We start from the raw sequence: 17,918 nt of genomic DNA, 5'->3' as shown, positions 1-17,918 counted from the left end.
GATTGAATATCAGATTTAGTCATTATTTTTAACGATAAATGTGTAAGCCTCTTTTAGTAAAAAGCAAGCACGAATATATGTTTTGTGAAAGTTTTTTAAATAGTTTTAAGCGAGTGTATTTTTGGGCTACTATTTGGTTAATGAAATAAACGAGAAATACGTAGGCCTACGGTATTACCTCGTGACTAAAATCGTGAATGCAGCTTTTTGGGATAAATTATTTGTTTAAAGTTTTTAGTGTATTTTAATTTGATTCTATTTTTAGTTTAAATTCATGACCACGCGAAATTTAGTATGATTATAATTTGCCGTTTTGCAACTAATGTGATTTTTGGAAATGCGTAAATAAATGGATGTTAAGACATATATTTTGTTTTTATTTCGGTATTTTAATTAATTCATGCTGCTACTTCAGTACACTATCCTGATTTGGTTTTACATTGCTGTTTAATTTAATTTTATGTTTTTACCTGTATCCCCTTTAACATGGTTTGCGTTTTACATGAAGTTATGGCATTTGATACACAGTTCCCGTCACGGTGTGCATTCTGGAAGTGACCCATGGCCGGGGGCGGGAGTTTTGGCCTTAAGTAGGTCCATTAGCCAAGGCTAAGGCTGACAGTATATAACCGAGGCCCTTTTTAAATTTCTCTAAACGTCTTTCTATTGAAAAAAAATATGGTTCTTGTGTTAGGCAAACGGAAGTTTTTTTTTAAGAAAGATTAGCTTCTTTAATACGAGTCGAAATGCGGCGGTGACCTCACCGGGTGTACAACACTGTGATAATGAAGCCAGCGTTAACGTCCCATCCAGTCTTCTGTGCTCCCTTCGAGTCGAACCGGACGTCAGATCACCCGTCCCGTATTCGATCACTCCACGGGTTCGATCACTCGGCGGGGATCGAATCGCAACCATTCGCGATTGCTGTACGTGGCGCACGTCGGTGGGAGATTGCGTGTGTGGCTTTTAAAAGTCAAGATCAATTTTGATTTAGTTTTTCAAGCCACCACAACGATGAGCTGTCCGTCTGGGGGGGGGGGGGGGAATACGGGCTGGTGCTGAAAGCATCCGTAAATATTAATGTCCGTTTTCAGTGGTAGAGAAATCTAGGCGGGGATATGGAGCTGAAAAGAAAAAATTGGTTGTCTGTAAAGTCGGTTTACGGACGATAGTTTAACGTGACAACGTCATAACAAAATATTGATGAAATGATTGCATACTTTTATGAATAAAATTGAATCATTTTTATTTAATTATCACTATTTTGTATGGATACAAAGAAGGAGTGAAATTCAATCCACAATTTAATTGATAAATTTACTTTTATTTGCACTCATTAATTCAAATATGTTTATTACTTTAACGAAGAGATTATTTTAACTATAACTTTTATACATGTTTGCTTTTTAACTTCTTCTAATCTGTGTTATTCTGTCAAGGATAGGACGATGATAGGAAAAGTAGGAAACGAATGGGAGTGTTTCAAGTTTAATGTGCCTCGAAAAAGTCAAAGCGACGGTTGTTCCAATCGAGTGGAAGAGAGATAGATGCGGCGCAAGCGTACAATGAGCGTAACGGGACAATGTGCGTAACGGGACACTTTTTCGTGCGTGCAGCCGGCGTTCATCGATTTATTAGACGTCGTCACGTAAAAAAAAAAAATGTTTCCGCGCCTCCAAACAGCAGCGACCAGGAGCATGGTAAGTCTTCAGCCCGCCCGCTTAGCGGCGCATTGTTGTTGTTATTGTTGGTTCTGAGCGGCAGCGCGGGAACAACCGCGAGAGCTGAAGGCGGAGCTGGCGCACTTTGGAGCAGCAGCGGGTAAACACGCAACTAGTTCAGGTTCCCGGAGATATACTCTGGTGGCTGGCCAGCCGGGGAGAGCACCGCGCCCTGCAGGAGGGTCGTGGCTCGGCGTGAACAAGAGAGGGAGCAGCTTCACAGAACTGCTCCCCGCGGACACTTCTGGACGGAAAGAAATACAATATATAAAAATCTAATCAAGGGGAATTTCACACAAAACTTCCGTAAATACGTTCTTTAAATAAATCTTTAAATGTAGAAGATTGATTAAAGATTTTTTTTAAATACGTCTCTTCCGGTTACACTGTATGTCTAAATAAGTCTCAATGACGCAGAAAAAAGAAATGCTGAATAAGAAAACTAACTGAAATCAAGACCAAAATCATATTATGTAAAAAAAAAAAAAAAAGTTATAACATAGATACTGACGGAAATTCCTTGTAAGGAATTATTTAGAAAAAAATATTTCAGCACTGATGGACACAGTGGACAAACAAAAACGAATAAATTGCCAACAATTACACAAAATAAAGCCTTTCATCAACTTTGGATAGCACAGCGACGAACAGACGAAACCAGCGATGATGCCGAACAGGCAGTGTGGGCAACACAACGACAACACAGAGTTGCACAGGCGAACTTAGCTACGTGACAAAACAGATATACTAGACATTACAACGGCGTCAGCACAGACGAACGCAGTGGCTGTCTTTAGACAACAGTTCCGACGTTTCGGAAACCAAGATCTATTTCCGTCCTCAGGAACATACAGACCAAAGGAGGACACTGGGATACAGGTGGTATTTATACCTTTGACTCCCTCTCTCGGCACGGCCTATGACAGGTGAGTGTTCACCGGCCGTAAAGGTTGTAAGTAATCGGGGTTTCAAGAAAATAACTTAGAAAATAACTTTAATCCGTTAAACCTGATTAAAAAAATACTCTAAAATGCTTGATTTTTGAATCGGTGAGGAGTCTTTTCAACAGTTTTATTTTGAACTTACACTAATTTGCAGTAGTTTTAACAGTATTTTAGATGACGTGGGAGTGTAGAATAATATTTCCAGAGTCAGTTTCTAATATGTGTTTTTTTTATAACCACGATGTGGTCTTTTGGATGTTTTAAGGATTAAAAACAATTTTGGCAAGAAATATTTTTTCTATTTATGGAGAAAAAAATACTTCTACCAGTTTGGGTTGTTAACCAACTTCTCCCAGTAACCCCACGATGAACTGAGAACAGACTAACGTACGTATGAAAAATGTATAGTTGTTAACGTGATCCCCAGCTTGTATTTGAGATAAATACAACACAAAATAACCAGTAGGATCTTTTTTTTTTAGGATTTTACTACTGGCTCGCTGTAGGAAAGGTTTTGATGGAGATTAAAAACTGACGAAAACTAGCTTCTACTGCTCAGCTTAGGTTCCCCCCTTCCTTCTTTGCGACAGAGAGGGGAGTGACGGAAATTCTCTGTCGCAGAGAAGGAAGGGGGGAACCTAAGCTGTGCAGTAGAATCTAGTTTTCGTCAGTTTTTAATCTCCATCAAAACCTTTCCTACAGCGAGTCAGTAGTAGGTATTCTTTTCTTTTAACAACCTACAATTCGATAAACTATAAACCCTTATGTGACATTTTCAACTCGGCAATTTTTTTTCCAGCCCGTCCGTAGATATAGTCTAAATCAGTAAGAAACTGGTATCAACTAATCAGTCGAACACCATTCAAGGTCATTCAAGTTTAAATGTCTTCTAAAATGGTCAGAGGCTAATGAGCAACGATTTAAGTTCAAAAAATATACAGTACCATCAATTCTAAGCTGTAGGTCATTTAAAGCGAGAAATTTTTGTGGTCCCTACATATGTAAAAAAAAATCTGTGAAACAAAGGTTAAACATTTATCGAAAAGCAAATCCCACGTTTTTTGACGTAACAACGTCTAATAAATCGACGAACGCCGGCTGCACGCACGAAAAAGTGTCCCACTACGGATGTCCCACTACGGATGTGTCCTGTCTGCTCATTGTACGCATGCGCGGCATCTCTCTTCCACTCGATTGGAACAACCATCGATTTGACTTTTCAATCATATTTTCGTCGTTTGAATTATTGATATTATGTAATTTAACGATCGTCCACCGATTTTCAGCACAATTGGTACGGTTATTTAAAAGTAATGTTGAATATTCAAATACGTTTTGAACCAACAATGGAGTTTTACAGTTACACATAATAATTCAAATTACACCCGGGATCTTTTGCACAATGTTTTAAAAAATATTGTAACGCATTATAAATAAGTTTGGTGTATTTAGGATGCGTATTTGTTATCAAATCGTGTTATAAAAACGAAATAATATTATTCCCCTACCCTGAAAAAAAGTTTATAAAAAAAATATATATATATAATTTGAAACAATTAAATTACATGTAGGGCCTCGTGGTCTTGCGGTCAATCCTAAGGATGTCGGTTCGAATCCTGGCAGGTGTAAATTTTTTTTTGTACTTCTAAAAATAAATACGGCGCACGCAACATTTCAATAGTAATAAATATATTTGAATTAATGAATGAATGCAACTAAAAGTAAATTTATTAATTAAATTGTACATTTCATTTCACTCCTTTGTATCCATACAAAATAGTGATAATTCAATAAATATGATTCAAATTTAAAAAAAAATTCTTTCTCAAAGAATATAATGTTTTTAATGCCTAAATGGTTTGGTTGCAGAAGCCTATTACGGCTCAGTCTCAGGCCGAATATGATATTTCCTTTTCTTCTGGATCAATCATTTCATCAATGGTTTGTTATGACGTTGTCACGTTAAACTATCGTCCGTAAACCGACTTTACAGACAACCAATTTTTTTTGTCATGGGACGAATATCCACACAAGTGTTAATTAATAATCCATTTTTATGTGTTTATAGGCTGTGGCCACATTTTACCTTCGCTCCGGATCGCATATCGTTGGGTTGTTATTATTATGTACTTAAGTAGTTGTGTCCTTTCCTAAGAGCATCTGAATCTTCCCATCATACTATAATAATGTCATTCGCATGTCTGATGGTTTATATAATCTCTAAATAAAAAAGCGAATTTTTTGTAGTTTCCCACAAATAAATACGAATGTCAATGACAAAATCTCTCATAGGTCAGGGGTGTAAAAAGTGGTTGGAGGATTAATTTCAAAAAAATGAATGAGAAGGGATGGAAAACTTTTTATAAAAATATTTGTAGCAGTAAGCTGAGGGGAAGCCATTCGTGAAGGCCACCAAATTTACGGCCGTGGGACTGAGATTAGGTGGTCAGACTTCGGAACCACTCGTTTCGAATAGACGTCTGAGGATTATATTCATTCTGGCGCAAAAGAGTGACAGGATAATAAAGGGTGGTAGAGGGCAACGAAAAATTATTGGTTTTTAAAAAGAAAGGTAGCGTATTCGGTTATCCCGTGGTTTGAATGTGCGCAGTTAAATGTTTTGGTAAACCTTTTATTTAGAAGCGTACGTCAGCTCGCAACACGCATTGTTCTTGCTTAATTTTCCAGGTAAGAAATTAAAATGTCTGACATTTTATGATAGTATTGAAATAAATATTTTTGATTTAACTAGATCCAAACCTCGTTCCGAAAGGAGCCAAAAAATTAAAACCAATCATTTAACTTTCTCGACAAGGTATTCTAATCACATCACGCCATTACTCATAGAATAACAAAAAAAATTAATGACACCAGACTGAACTATCTTTATAAACTTTCAAGAATCACTTATATAAAAGGTATGAGGTTTAATATTTTGGTTTTATTAAAAATATATATTAGGGTCTATTAAAGTGTAAATAAAAACAATTTTATCATTGATACACCACAATTTAAGTTCAAAATTGTAACATTATAAAAACTACTACAAGGTAGTTAAACAATTGTAATTTTATTAAAGAAGAAAATTTATTGCTTTGAAATTCCAACGAGAGAGAAAGAATATTACAGAAAATAAAAACAGAGCAAAAATAAATTTTTATTTTTTTCTAATGAGAATAAAAAGAAGAAAAAAAGAAATTGGTGTTAACTTTATAAGTAAAATGAAATAAAATTACACTGGAAAATTAAAGCAATTAGTTTTAAATTGGCTAGTACATAACACTGAATTCAATAAAATGGCAGGTTTATATTTCTATATACATATTTATATTTCTCGTTAAAAATAAAGGTGGACCTGTAATTTTTTAATCCCCTAGAGATAATATGTTTAATTAAGCTGAATCACGTCTTCAAAATTATTTACAATAAGAAAAATAAATCTGACGTCTAAAATGATACGCAATGGCGTATGTCCAAAAGCCTACATCAAGTCATGCACTCCCATTGCACAAATCTTTCAAAGATAATGTCTTAATTGATCATTAAATAAAGATGCGTGAGTTCAGCTTATATATAAACGTATATTTATACATACAAACATAAATGAAAGAATTGTCATTATTTACAAAATAAAAAGAACCTCCTGAGACGGGGTTCAGGGTGTGTTGGTGGCGGCGGTGTCTGCTTCCTTGGAACATACAACTCTGATGACGTCAAAGCAGACCTTTTGGATGACCTTGACCTTTGATCTTGGCCTTCAAAATTCGCCAAAATTTGCCAAAACTTACTCAAAAATAAAATTTTGTCGGACAGGTTACTTGTATATATTATTTTTGTATATATAATGATTCATAAAAGTAAAGGAAAACATAAATTTAAAATTTATTTAAAGCTTTAGTCACCAACCGAGATTCTAACCAAGTACGGGAATAGTTCGAGCCAATAATTATTTTAACAAATTATTGTTTTGATGATTTTTGGAATTTTCCCCGGATTTATAGCTTAATAAATGCAGATTTCCAAGATTGCGGCTAAGATGGCTGACAAGAATGCGGACGCCGTGGAAATAAATAATTACTAATCTAGTGTATACAAATTCAACTAAGATTATGGTAGCACACCCAAGCAGACGAAGACAATATGTCGGCAGCGACAAGATGGCGGACTTGTACTTCTGGCGATATAAAAATGCCTTGGTATTAGTGGTGGGAAGTCAGTCTGTCATTGGCTTCTGTGGAGGAAGGATCCATCGTAATTTTTTTTTTGCTCTAGCCGAGTTCGAACCAAGGACTCCATGACGTAAGTGCGGTTTTAAATTAAAATTTTTATTAAAACAGTATTGAAATAATATTTATATAATTTTTTGTACGTTTTCCGATGATAATTGCGGATTTTTAAGATGGCGGGATGTTTTTATCAAAATTATTATTTCATAAATATTTTAATAATTTTAAAATTCTTTCCGATTCTCTAGCTTAAAAACTATGGAATTTTATGTTGGCGGGCGAAATGAAAATTGCAACTTTTACAGAATACCGTGATACCTTTATGGTCGAGGTCACAACCTCGGCGGCTTGGCTTGCCCATGGGGAATTTAAGCCGCTTTGAAGACACTGTTTTTTCTAACGCAAAAGACTTTTGAGATTTTTCTAATTCCAAATTTTTGAACTATTTGCTTCCCCCCCCCCCCCTCTCTAAATAAGGAATATTTTAATTTCAGATTTTAGAGTTTTTTTGGTGGAATTTTGCGAATTCTGCGGATTTTTGGGAATTTGTGGTAAAATTGAGCAAATTTAAAATAATTTTGAGACATTTTTGGCAACTTTTGAAGGTCATGGTAAATAGTCAAGGTCAGGGTCATCTAAAATGGCCACTGTGACGTCAACAAAAATGTAGGTTCCAAGGCAGCAGACACAGCCCCCACCATCACACACTGAACCCTGTCCCCGGAGTCAAGCTGTACTACTTACGCCATTATTTACTTTTTTTGCGTTGATGGGCAAGAGTAATAAAATGTTATGTTATTAATTATTAACATTAATCTCAGAATACACTTTAGAGAGAGATAAACACATGACTCATGAGAACTACATAAAAATTATTATTATTTTTTAAAATTTATCGACTCTTTTAGTAAATAATACCTTTCAGGACCTAATATTTTATCGCGTTTTTGCTGTGCTTACAAATGTTAGGGATTATCACAAGCTTAACTTACCTTGCCATATCAATGACAATATATATGTGAAAGCGAAGCCGCAAGTGAGGATTAATATCATTAACAGAGGACAAGGGTTAATTCAGTTTGGTTTAGGTTTAAGAGAATATTAGCGTCCCTGCTTTATGCCTGAGGTCTAAAAAGGGGAGGGCGCAAACTTTGTATCGCCGATTTTCACGCCCCTTTGCGAGAGTTAAGTACTTCACCAATAGCAATCTACCGTGTAAAAGAAAAAAAAAATCTAACTCTCGATTGTCAAAAGAGGCACAATTTAATATACCCGTTATGTTCCCCGTTAGAGAGCTTTATTTTTTATAAAGAATAGTGGCACACACTGGCAAGTATGACAATCACCAGGATTGCCAATCACCAACCTCTCCCCTTTATGTTGTATTTATTTTATTTATGCAACCCCCGAGTCGTTGTGTAATTGTAGGATTTGTTGTAGTTGTTGGTGTATGGGTAAGCGCCATATAGACGACTAGGACAACACAACTTACATTCATGTCCTACCCGGGATTCGAACCCAGAGACCCCGCACCGTAGCCCGATGATGCGTTTCCGACTGCGCTACGAAGGCCGGCTGTTACAGCTGCAGCTGCGTGGACCAGAGGTTAGAGCACCTGACTACCACGCCGCAACTCGGGTTCGATTCTACTTATAACATTGGGTTAGTTCCATTTCATTTTTAATGAATAACATCTTTGCTCCCGGTATACGGTATTTGATAGTCGTATTTACGTGAACGGAACGGATATATGTATCCATGGTGGTGCCATTAGTGGCGGATGGCACGTACCAAAGTCAGACCCAAATTGAAACTAACGTATATACTATTTAATAAATTTTATTAATACGGGCAGTATCCTATTAAAATTTATTTTTTGAAATTCAGGTCCAAAGCCAGGATTTCGTCTTTTTTCAACTCTTTTTACACTTTTTCGATTTTTTCGTTTCATTTTATGTTTTAAAATTTCAGGCTGCTATTAAAATGATTAAATAGTCGACGTAGCTGCTTCGGCAACGAGTTCTAGCGGTGGATGCGGAAACTACGAGTGATTCGCGTCAAGAAATGTACTTAAAGACACAATTCGCTAAATAAATATATATCTTAGAATTATTTTAAAGAGTACTAATTTAAATTTCGAATCCGAGTTCCGTATTTTATTTGTATTTTAATCATGAGAACACACGAGTTTGCTCGTTCCCGACATTAGATGATATAATTCTCTGGCGAAAAATGAAAGACTCGATCACATTAATTTTTTTATCAAATTTTCATTAATATCATGAAAAGTGATTAGTTTTATTAACAATACAAGAAATATAAAAAAATAAGTATTTTACCATAGTATGAACCATAAGTATGAAATTTTACAGGCGGTTCCTAAGTTAGTTCTTGGAATGAGACGGATCCCTTTAGGACGAAAGGGTCTTTGTGGAGGGTGGGAGGGAAAAATGAAACGTAGGCACCTCAGGTATACCAGCTTGACGCAATGAGAACATTACAAATTTTAGGTTGTTAAAAACGCACAATAAATAATTTATAATGAGTATAGTGTGGTCCGTACTGTGGTAAATAATTTTTTATTTCTTTAATTTTCAATAAATAAACAGTAATTATTACATTATCTATGTAAATTCATTAAATTAATAATAGTATCCAAATTTGGATTGGACTTGCGATGATAGCGTGATGGTAAGACGCTGAGCCACGCTGCTTTGGCGATTTTAAGGGAGTGTTACGGTTAAAATATATAATGCCGGGTTTATTTGTTGTGGTGTGACCAGCAGCGCAACGCCCGTAGCCAGTTTAGAAAGTCCTGGTGGCGAACGAGCGGCATCCCTGATGGATAGGCAACCAGTGAAGGTAGTTTCAGCGGAACGCCCAGGAGTTATGCAACCAGCCACGCCAATATCTGCAATGCACATATTTTTGAATAAGACGTTCTGACTGGTTTTGAGGACTTGCGGCACAACCTCACGCTGGCCAGCTGTATAAAATAGGCCCGCGGTAGAAGAAGACGACACAAGTCACCGACTCTCCGAGTCACTGCAGAAAGAAGTGAGACAATACACCCGAACGACAGAGACAGAACCAAACTTAACATACCGTTGTTTACACGGGAGCGGAAGACGCATCGGGAGATTCACGCAGAAGTTAGCGCGGATGAGTCAGACGCCGAGAAACGTGAAACGTTAAGAAGTGACGTAAGACGTAACGCCAGAGCATAGTGACCGTCAGCGGGATGCTTAGTAATGTTGTCTAACGGGGAAGAAATTTCACAAGACTGAACGACCTATAAAAAGTCCGGTGACGTCAGAACGTGCAACGAGGTGGCACAAGCATGACTCTGGCCGCGGACGACGAGTGTTGCAGTAACGCCAGGAGGAGACGGAAGATCCAAGCCCTGTAAGGAGTCGGAAGCAGTCGCAACAAAGCGGACGTCGCCAGCGAGCAGGCCCGAGACACCACGTGTCAACCAGCGGCTGCAGCAGGGGAGAGGCGGCACCAGCTCGTTCCGAAGAGGGACGCCGGCGAACGTGTGGACTGCAGCCGTGCAGCTCAGGAGGTGCAAACATTTCTGGGGGACCACTTGGAGCCTCTGGATAACGAGGAGGGTGTAGCTGAAGTCCCTGCTCCCGGTGAACATCGCGACCCCAGGGGCCGCATCACGAGTGCGAGACACTTGAGTTGCGAGAAGCTACCAAAGGCCTTTGAATATATATATATACTGTATAGAAGTCGCGAGTGGATAGGATTTACTGTACGTTTTTTCAGGAACGTATGATGAGCATCTTGGGAACTTCACCGCTGCAGGGCGCTGCCGTAACGCCCTGTATCGTCTTAGATTGTTATTTACACGTTAGAGCGCAGCACTGTCGCCCGCTGTCATTCCCCCGCACCCCCCCCACCAATCATTCACTGCAGCTCAAGTTCGTTCAACGGGAGGGGAAGGGGTGTTTGAAGAGTTCGACACTTGTCCGCTAGGGACCACCACAAGTCGATGCCCTAGAGATGGTGGCGATTGCGGCGGTGAATTAACCAACTACCTTAAAACCGTATTAGAAATTTCAACCTGGGCTGGCGACTTCTATACAGTACATAATATTCAAAGCTAGGGCGAAACCAGGGACGACGACGTTATCAGTGGCGGCGTGGCCCGGGAAGGACTGCTACGGCAACACAAGACAAGTGACGACGAGTACCAGACCACAAGCATTAGCAGGGGTTTTAAGTAAACTAATCCTACATGAAAAGTTAAATTTTGTAGTGAAAAAAAAATAACTTTGACAGCATAAGTACGGGAATCAAATTATACCTTGAAGTAAATATTGTAAATAATTATTTAACTGTAAATAAATTTTGTGTCTGCCACATTGTCCATAACGTAACTTTGAAGAAATAAATGAGGCTTTGTTGTGAAGTAAGCAAGCATTGAGCCTCTTTGACAGTTTGCACAGTTTTGTAATAAAACATTATTTTCTTACACATAATCGCAAAGCAGAATGTAATACATATAATGTTATATGTTAAGCTGGAGTATGATTTAAATAGTTTGACCCTAAGTGATTATATATAACCACACATAATTTTGTGTTTGTAAAATATTGTTTGTGAAAGGCTCCCTTAAGAACAGGTACACACAATTTGTACGCGAAATGAATTTTAATGGCAAAGTTTAATTTTTAATGTAATCCCGTTTCAGCACCTCGTGTGAAAGAGCCTTCGACCCATCAAAACCCAATGTCCTGCTGTCGGGGGACAAGCTCCTCAAGTTCACAGAGCGCCGTTCACATGAGTGGCTTTAAAATATTGGTAATACAAACACTAAATGAGAATGTTTGTGAATAAATTGTACTTAGCAAACTTCGCCTTGGTACCTTTTTCAGTTCATAAAAAGAAAGAGGTACCAATCCCGACACTTCAGGTTCATCCTCGTGACCTTCATTATAATACCTAAGTTCTAGTACTTTACTCTCGCAATGAGACGTAAAAATCGGTGATCCCTTTGTTAGTTAAAGGAGGTTTAGGGAATATTTTTTCATAACCAAACCGGGCTCAATTAGTGTATAGAATCCGTGATCCTGTGTTAAGAAGATAGGAACGTAATCCATCCAAAATACCCAATGTACAAATAAAGTTAAAGCACTAAAACTTAAGGTAGAGATTTGTCAGTGTTTATCTCAAGTAAATAAAAGCATTGATCGCGTACAAAGAAAAATGATTTTCACTAAACCTTGTATTAGAAATATGGCTGTGTGCGTGACGTAAACCATTTATGTATAATAATTTATTTATGAACCCAAAGTCAAAGTAGTTCAGAAACCATACCAGTTTTGGAGTTCCTATCACCTTCAGCCTTAAGTCCGTACGTGTCAAAGGAATCATTTTTTTTTTTAAATAAATTCCAGGCAAGTCAGTTGAATATTTTTCACTTCTGTTGAAGACTAGACTTCAACACTTGTGCTTTGTATGTCTAAAAGGGAACCATTTATATTCCTCCTGCAACGAAAATGCCAGGTTTCCTGCTTGCCCATGAAATATTCACTCCGAGGACGTTACTAAGCTCAGAGGATGCACGGATGCCAGTAATACCTGTATCTGATTGGCTGGAATGCTGGCACGTCCGAGCTGGTCGAAGCAAGAGCTCGTACTTCGCATACTAAATGAGATAGCTCTGGAATAACTCGCATTTGAAATTCTTATAAATCATACATATCTTCAAACGATCTTTTCATTCAAATAGCGTTTTCTTTAGCCAAGAAGCTTGATATCCGTATGTAAATTTAACTTCCAGTGCAAAATGCTGGCTTGTCAATCCCTGAAGCGCATTTGGTTGAAGCGACCAACTTGGCTTCAAACGTTGTGGTTTCGGATATCAGGAATTACATGTATATGTGTCACGTTTATTTTTGTAAAGCTGTGTTATGCCTGAGATAACTTGGTGTCATGATTGCTGAGATGTTTATATAAACATAAAATAAAATACATAAACGTGTTGTAATTACGTCAACGATTCAGTTTGACGCTACTTGTATACTGATAAATAGAGCCAAAGTTATTTTGCTGATTTAGTTTACTTTACTTGCCCACAAGTAATCAAGCCTCTTAAAAATGATCGGTTGTAGATAACAAGGTGACCGTGTGCTGTTTACCCTTAATTTTGTAACCACGTGTTCTCCTTGTTTATTAGTGACTCAGGTTAGTCAAGGCATGTAAAGAGCATTAAAGGTCAAGCATTAACTAGAAGATATATATCTGCTTCAAGTCTATTTTGACCCTAATGAATCCACGAAACATCCGTGGCTCTACTTATAGAGTCAAAGATGTCCGTCATACATTTACGACTTGATTTGCAATTTTTATGGTGAGATTTTGGCTATAGACATAATCGAATCGGTCTTCATAGTATATTATCGTGCCACGAGTTGATTCAAGCCCAAATTGGTCCAGCTTTAAGACACATGTGTGCTGCAACGTCTCTGAAATCAGAGACGCAATATACCCAGTTCTATTTCAAACCTATACAAAATCCTTACCCTGAGGAAAGCAAGCATATAAATGAAAGCATAACAGTATTGTAAATAGGTATACAAGATAGCAGAGTATTTTACAACAATGGTAATAAACCAGTTTTCATGGCAAGGAGCTAGAGCCGGTCGACATCTTGGGAGCAAATTGAAGGAACCACCGTTAATTCCCACAGACGGCATAAAATCACGTGACCAGTGAGCACCAATAGTTTTCGTTTTTTTTCTTGGCGATAGGTCCTTTTAACTACCACCATAATAATGAACTCCCTACATGGTGCTCACTACCTACAGCCTACGCACTACATCGTGACTTCAAACATGTCTCCCGCTGTCTGCGAAGGTTTCGCTCGTGATTCGTCAGCCATGTGTGCATGTCGACCGGAACAGATCGCAGTTCGCTTGAAGTCGCGACTGTTTCGTCGTATCAATTCTCTTGTGTGCGCCTGTGTTGTCTTCATTATCTAGTCATCGTTTGATTCTATTGTGGTTCTTCGTTTCTGTGTTTGTTTTTAATTTCTCTATCTTATCATTCAGAGCAGTCTGTTGCCAGGGTAATTTCAACCTAAATATATCGTCATCATACTTATTCACAAATTTATAAATTTATTTTCCGTGTGGTTTTGTAGTATTTACTTACTTAATATACCCTTTGTAATTTGATAATAACTATGTATTTATTTTAACGAATATACAAACTTGGTTAGTTTTCTGTTTTAAAAAATAATTAATTAAATATATTTTTATCAGTACTATTTTCAAGGATAGAAAAAAGGCTCTAATTTTTCCACTGGATTAGATATTAAAATACAGTTTGTTAATTATAGTGCTTTTACTTGGACAAGTGGAACAATTCCCCACAAAGCAGATGTGTAATGCTGGGTGGTAGCAAACACCCTCTGTGAGGCACGAGGTTGACCCGGTGAGGGGGGGTGATGGAGGGCCGGTGGAGGGTACAAGGGGCGGCGGGAGGCTGGAGTCTCCGCAGAGCGGCAGGTTTGTGGTCGAACTGCGGCTCCCACCAGAGCATCGCGGCTGATGAATACACGGCCACGACAACCCCCCCCCCTCCTCAACCCTTCCTGTATACTGCCCATTCAACACCCCCCCCCCCCCCCCACCACCGCCACGCGTGGTCACAACCCTTCCTTAGCCCATTTCGTCGCTCGTACTCCGCGCGCATCGCGGATTCCTGTTGCGATGAAAACTTTTGAATTATTGTCCAATGTATTAATCCCATCAATATAAATTTTAGCTGTGAAACTAAATTGCTTACCGCAAACAATGTTTACTTAAACGTAAAAAAAAAATGATAAATTAAATTTTCTCGCTGGAAATTACGTGAACGTTTCAGTTTAAAGCAACTTTGTATACTGAGAGTTACACGATTACTTGGCTGTATATAATCAAGCTTTTTAAGAAAGATCGGTAGTCGCTAGTCGTTATGCTATTTACACTTGACAGTGTGTACACCTGTTATCCTTGTTTATAAGTGACTTCTTAGTCCGCCGTCAGGAACAGTAATTACTCGGTGGCAGGTATCCCACTGCCTATCAGAACTGCTGCTCGTCAGTTTGATGCGGCACCAGATTCAACTGGTTCTGTCAAATAGGCTAAGGAAACTAAAAATCTCGGAGTGAATTCTTTCCATCTTGTGAATACTTTAGCAAAAGTTTACAAACTCAATATGTATTCTCGAAGATTGGAACAGCATACCGTAAAAACAAATGTACTACTTTCACTTTAGACACCACACAGAGCCAAAAATAATGGTTTACTTGGGATGCGAACCTGTGTGTTACAGGGGCGTACTGGTGTCACCGCTGTGACAGCCAGCTTCGTTGGTTGCCAGAGAAAGCAAACGACATTGACCTGTTTTCCGCTTTAATGGGCTGTACTTATGTTAGTGTGGCGGGATGATAAGTGCGACGCCTGCTGGTATTTTCTAGCGTGGTATTGCCTCTAAGCGCAAGACTGCGAACTGGCACGCTGTCTTCTAACCGTTCATAGGACAACTATGAAATTTGAGTGGTGACGGTAACATTATATGGCAGATAAATAAGTCCTTCAAGCGCTTTCGAGAATCCATACAGGTTATTTTATGCCTAAATATTACCCTGAAAACACACATTTTATCTATTTTAACTCTTCTAAAAATACAGTATAAAATCATAACCTGAATCACCAAACTACTTATAGGCCCTCAGTGAATTTTTAATACTTTTTATAAACAGACCCTACTTGAATATCTTGAGCAAGTAGGGGGAGGTATTGAGACATTGGCTGCTGCAGGAGCCATGACCCATCACTTATATATATTGGAGTAAAATATGTTCAACACAGTTCTGAAGTGTTTCCACTAAGTATTAGCATGACATACATATTCAGAATAGTTTCCATCATTGTGCGGAATTCAGGATATGTTTCGAAGCACTGTGGAATTTTTTTTCCTTCTCTTTGGTGGTCTTTGCTAAAGCTCGTGTTTCTTAAATACTGAGACAAGGAACTTAATGCATAAGAGACAAAAGTTTCATGAATTTAACTTTTTCTCTCTTTCATAATTATTCGTTACTTTACAACCACTTAAATACTGCTGCAATTTAAAGGAGGTGACAGGTCTCTCAAATTATTGTAATATTTTACAATATTTCCAGCTGTCTATTTCGGATTTTCAAGATGGCGAGCAAAATTTAAAATGGCGGAAGTTCTTTTTATTAAAATTGTATTATTTACATTTTTATAATTTAAATTTTTTTAGACTATTTGGCTTACGAATTACTGAATTTCAAAAAGGCGGAAAAATTTAAAAATGGTGGAAAATATGTTTATTAACATTTTATTAATAATATTTTTTAATTAAAAAAAGTGCTCATTTTATAGATTCATAATAACGGAATTTCAAGATGCGGCCGTAACGAAAACTGCGATGGTGACGTCATACACATCCAATGGCAAACGTAACTAAAATTGCAACGTTTTGGGATTGGGGCGCTTGATTCCAAGATGGCGTCGATGTCAAGTTCAAGGTCAACCAAGATGGCCAACGTGAAGTCTAATTCAAAATGGCGGGTGTAACTAAGAGTAAAATTATGACATCATCGTTCAAGATGGCCGCCGTGATGTCAGAATCCAAGATGGCGGTCAGTACAACAGGCACCGCACCCAGGACACAGCCGAAGGAGCTCCGTTTATATACTACTCCTAGTACTACACAACTACACAACAATCATATGCCATAAACTTATAATACTAAACTAATAGCTTAGGAACTAAAATCCAGACAATATCACTGATAAAGAACATTTTCAAACAAAAGTTAATAACATAAAAAAATTAAAGAACTTAAAACAGGAATATAGCAGTTGTACAAGTGGTTACAAACATTACACATAAACATAAGTGTAAGTGCTTGTGGAATCACTGGCGATATTTCACAATGTGATTCGTAACCTCACGTTTAAACTCTGAGAGTGTTTCTGAGCCTCGCAACTCTGCAGGTAAACTGTTCCCGTCGCGCGCCGCAGAAACTGTGAAAGGGATGGAATAGTGCTGCGTTTTGCGGACGGGAACACAAAGTTAAAGGTCCGATTTCGAGAGTGTATCAAAACAGTGGGTATCACTTAACGAGACCAGTCGGTTGCACAAATAATCTGAGTTTGTAATTTTCCCAAATTTCATAAACAAGTGTTAAGTGATTGAAAATCCCTCTTTTACTTAGTTGATCACAATATTATTAAGTTAAACATCGACTTTAAATAATGAGTTTAACTTAAATAAACAGTTTTTCGTAATTTAAAATAACTGAATCTTTGTAAAAAAAAAATGTGCCGTTTTGTGACTCCCGGGTTGTATGTTTCATTCTAAATATAGGTGAATAATATAGTTATATTGTAGACTTGACACATTTTGAATGATTTATTAATATACCAAGAAAAATTCTTTAGGATTCATGTTAAAAGTTAGGGAAATCAGTATCCGTTAATTCACGAAACAATCCTTAACTTCACGAAGATGCCTGGTTTATTTGAAACCAGAGTTCTTTGTAAATGTTAGCAGGGCCGGCGCGTCCATATAGGCGAACTAGGCAACCGCCTAGGGCGCCAAGTAGCTGGGGGCGGCGCAGCACGACACATAACAGCTGATAGACTATGTTCAACGATTATTGAAACTAGATGAAAATGGATTTTTGTAACAGTTTGGAATGTTTATATTGATATAAGTAGTTTTTTAAATTACACGGTGACCTGTTTATGATTTGTAATAGTTAAAAGAGTAAAAAAAAAAAAAACAAGCCTGCTTACATTTGATTGTTGACAAAATCTTAGGCTTACGTGATGTATTTTGAGGCAAGGAAAATTTGTTTGGGGTGTCCGGAGGTGGGGTGTGGATGCATTAGGGTTTTTCGCCTAGGGCGCCAATTTACCTTGCACCGGCCCTGAATGTTAGGTGACAACATTGAAGAGTTCAGGCGAGGAGTCACGGCATGCCAGGTTCATGCAG

The 17,918-nt window shown here is 37.9% G+C and overlaps 1 protein-coding gene across 1 annotated transcript in view; it reads right to left on the bottom strand.

Annotated features, from left to right (window-relative positions):
• The window catches only part of LOC134532240 (voltage-dependent T-type calcium channel subunit alpha-1G), a 248,321-nt gene that overhangs the window by 230,234 nt on the left and 169 nt on the right, over positions 1 to 17,918 (bottom strand). The window lies entirely within an intron of this gene.

This window comes from Bacillus rossius, chromosome 5 (genome assembly GCF_032445375.1).
Source record: "Bacillus rossius redtenbacheri isolate Brsri chromosome 5, Brsri_v3, whole genome shotgun sequence".
NCBI lineage: Eukaryota > Metazoa > Arthropoda > Insecta > Phasmatodea > Bacillidae > Bacillus > Bacillus rossius.
Note: the sequence above shows the minus strand (reverse complement) of the source record. Positions and strands in the feature narration are given on the sequence as shown.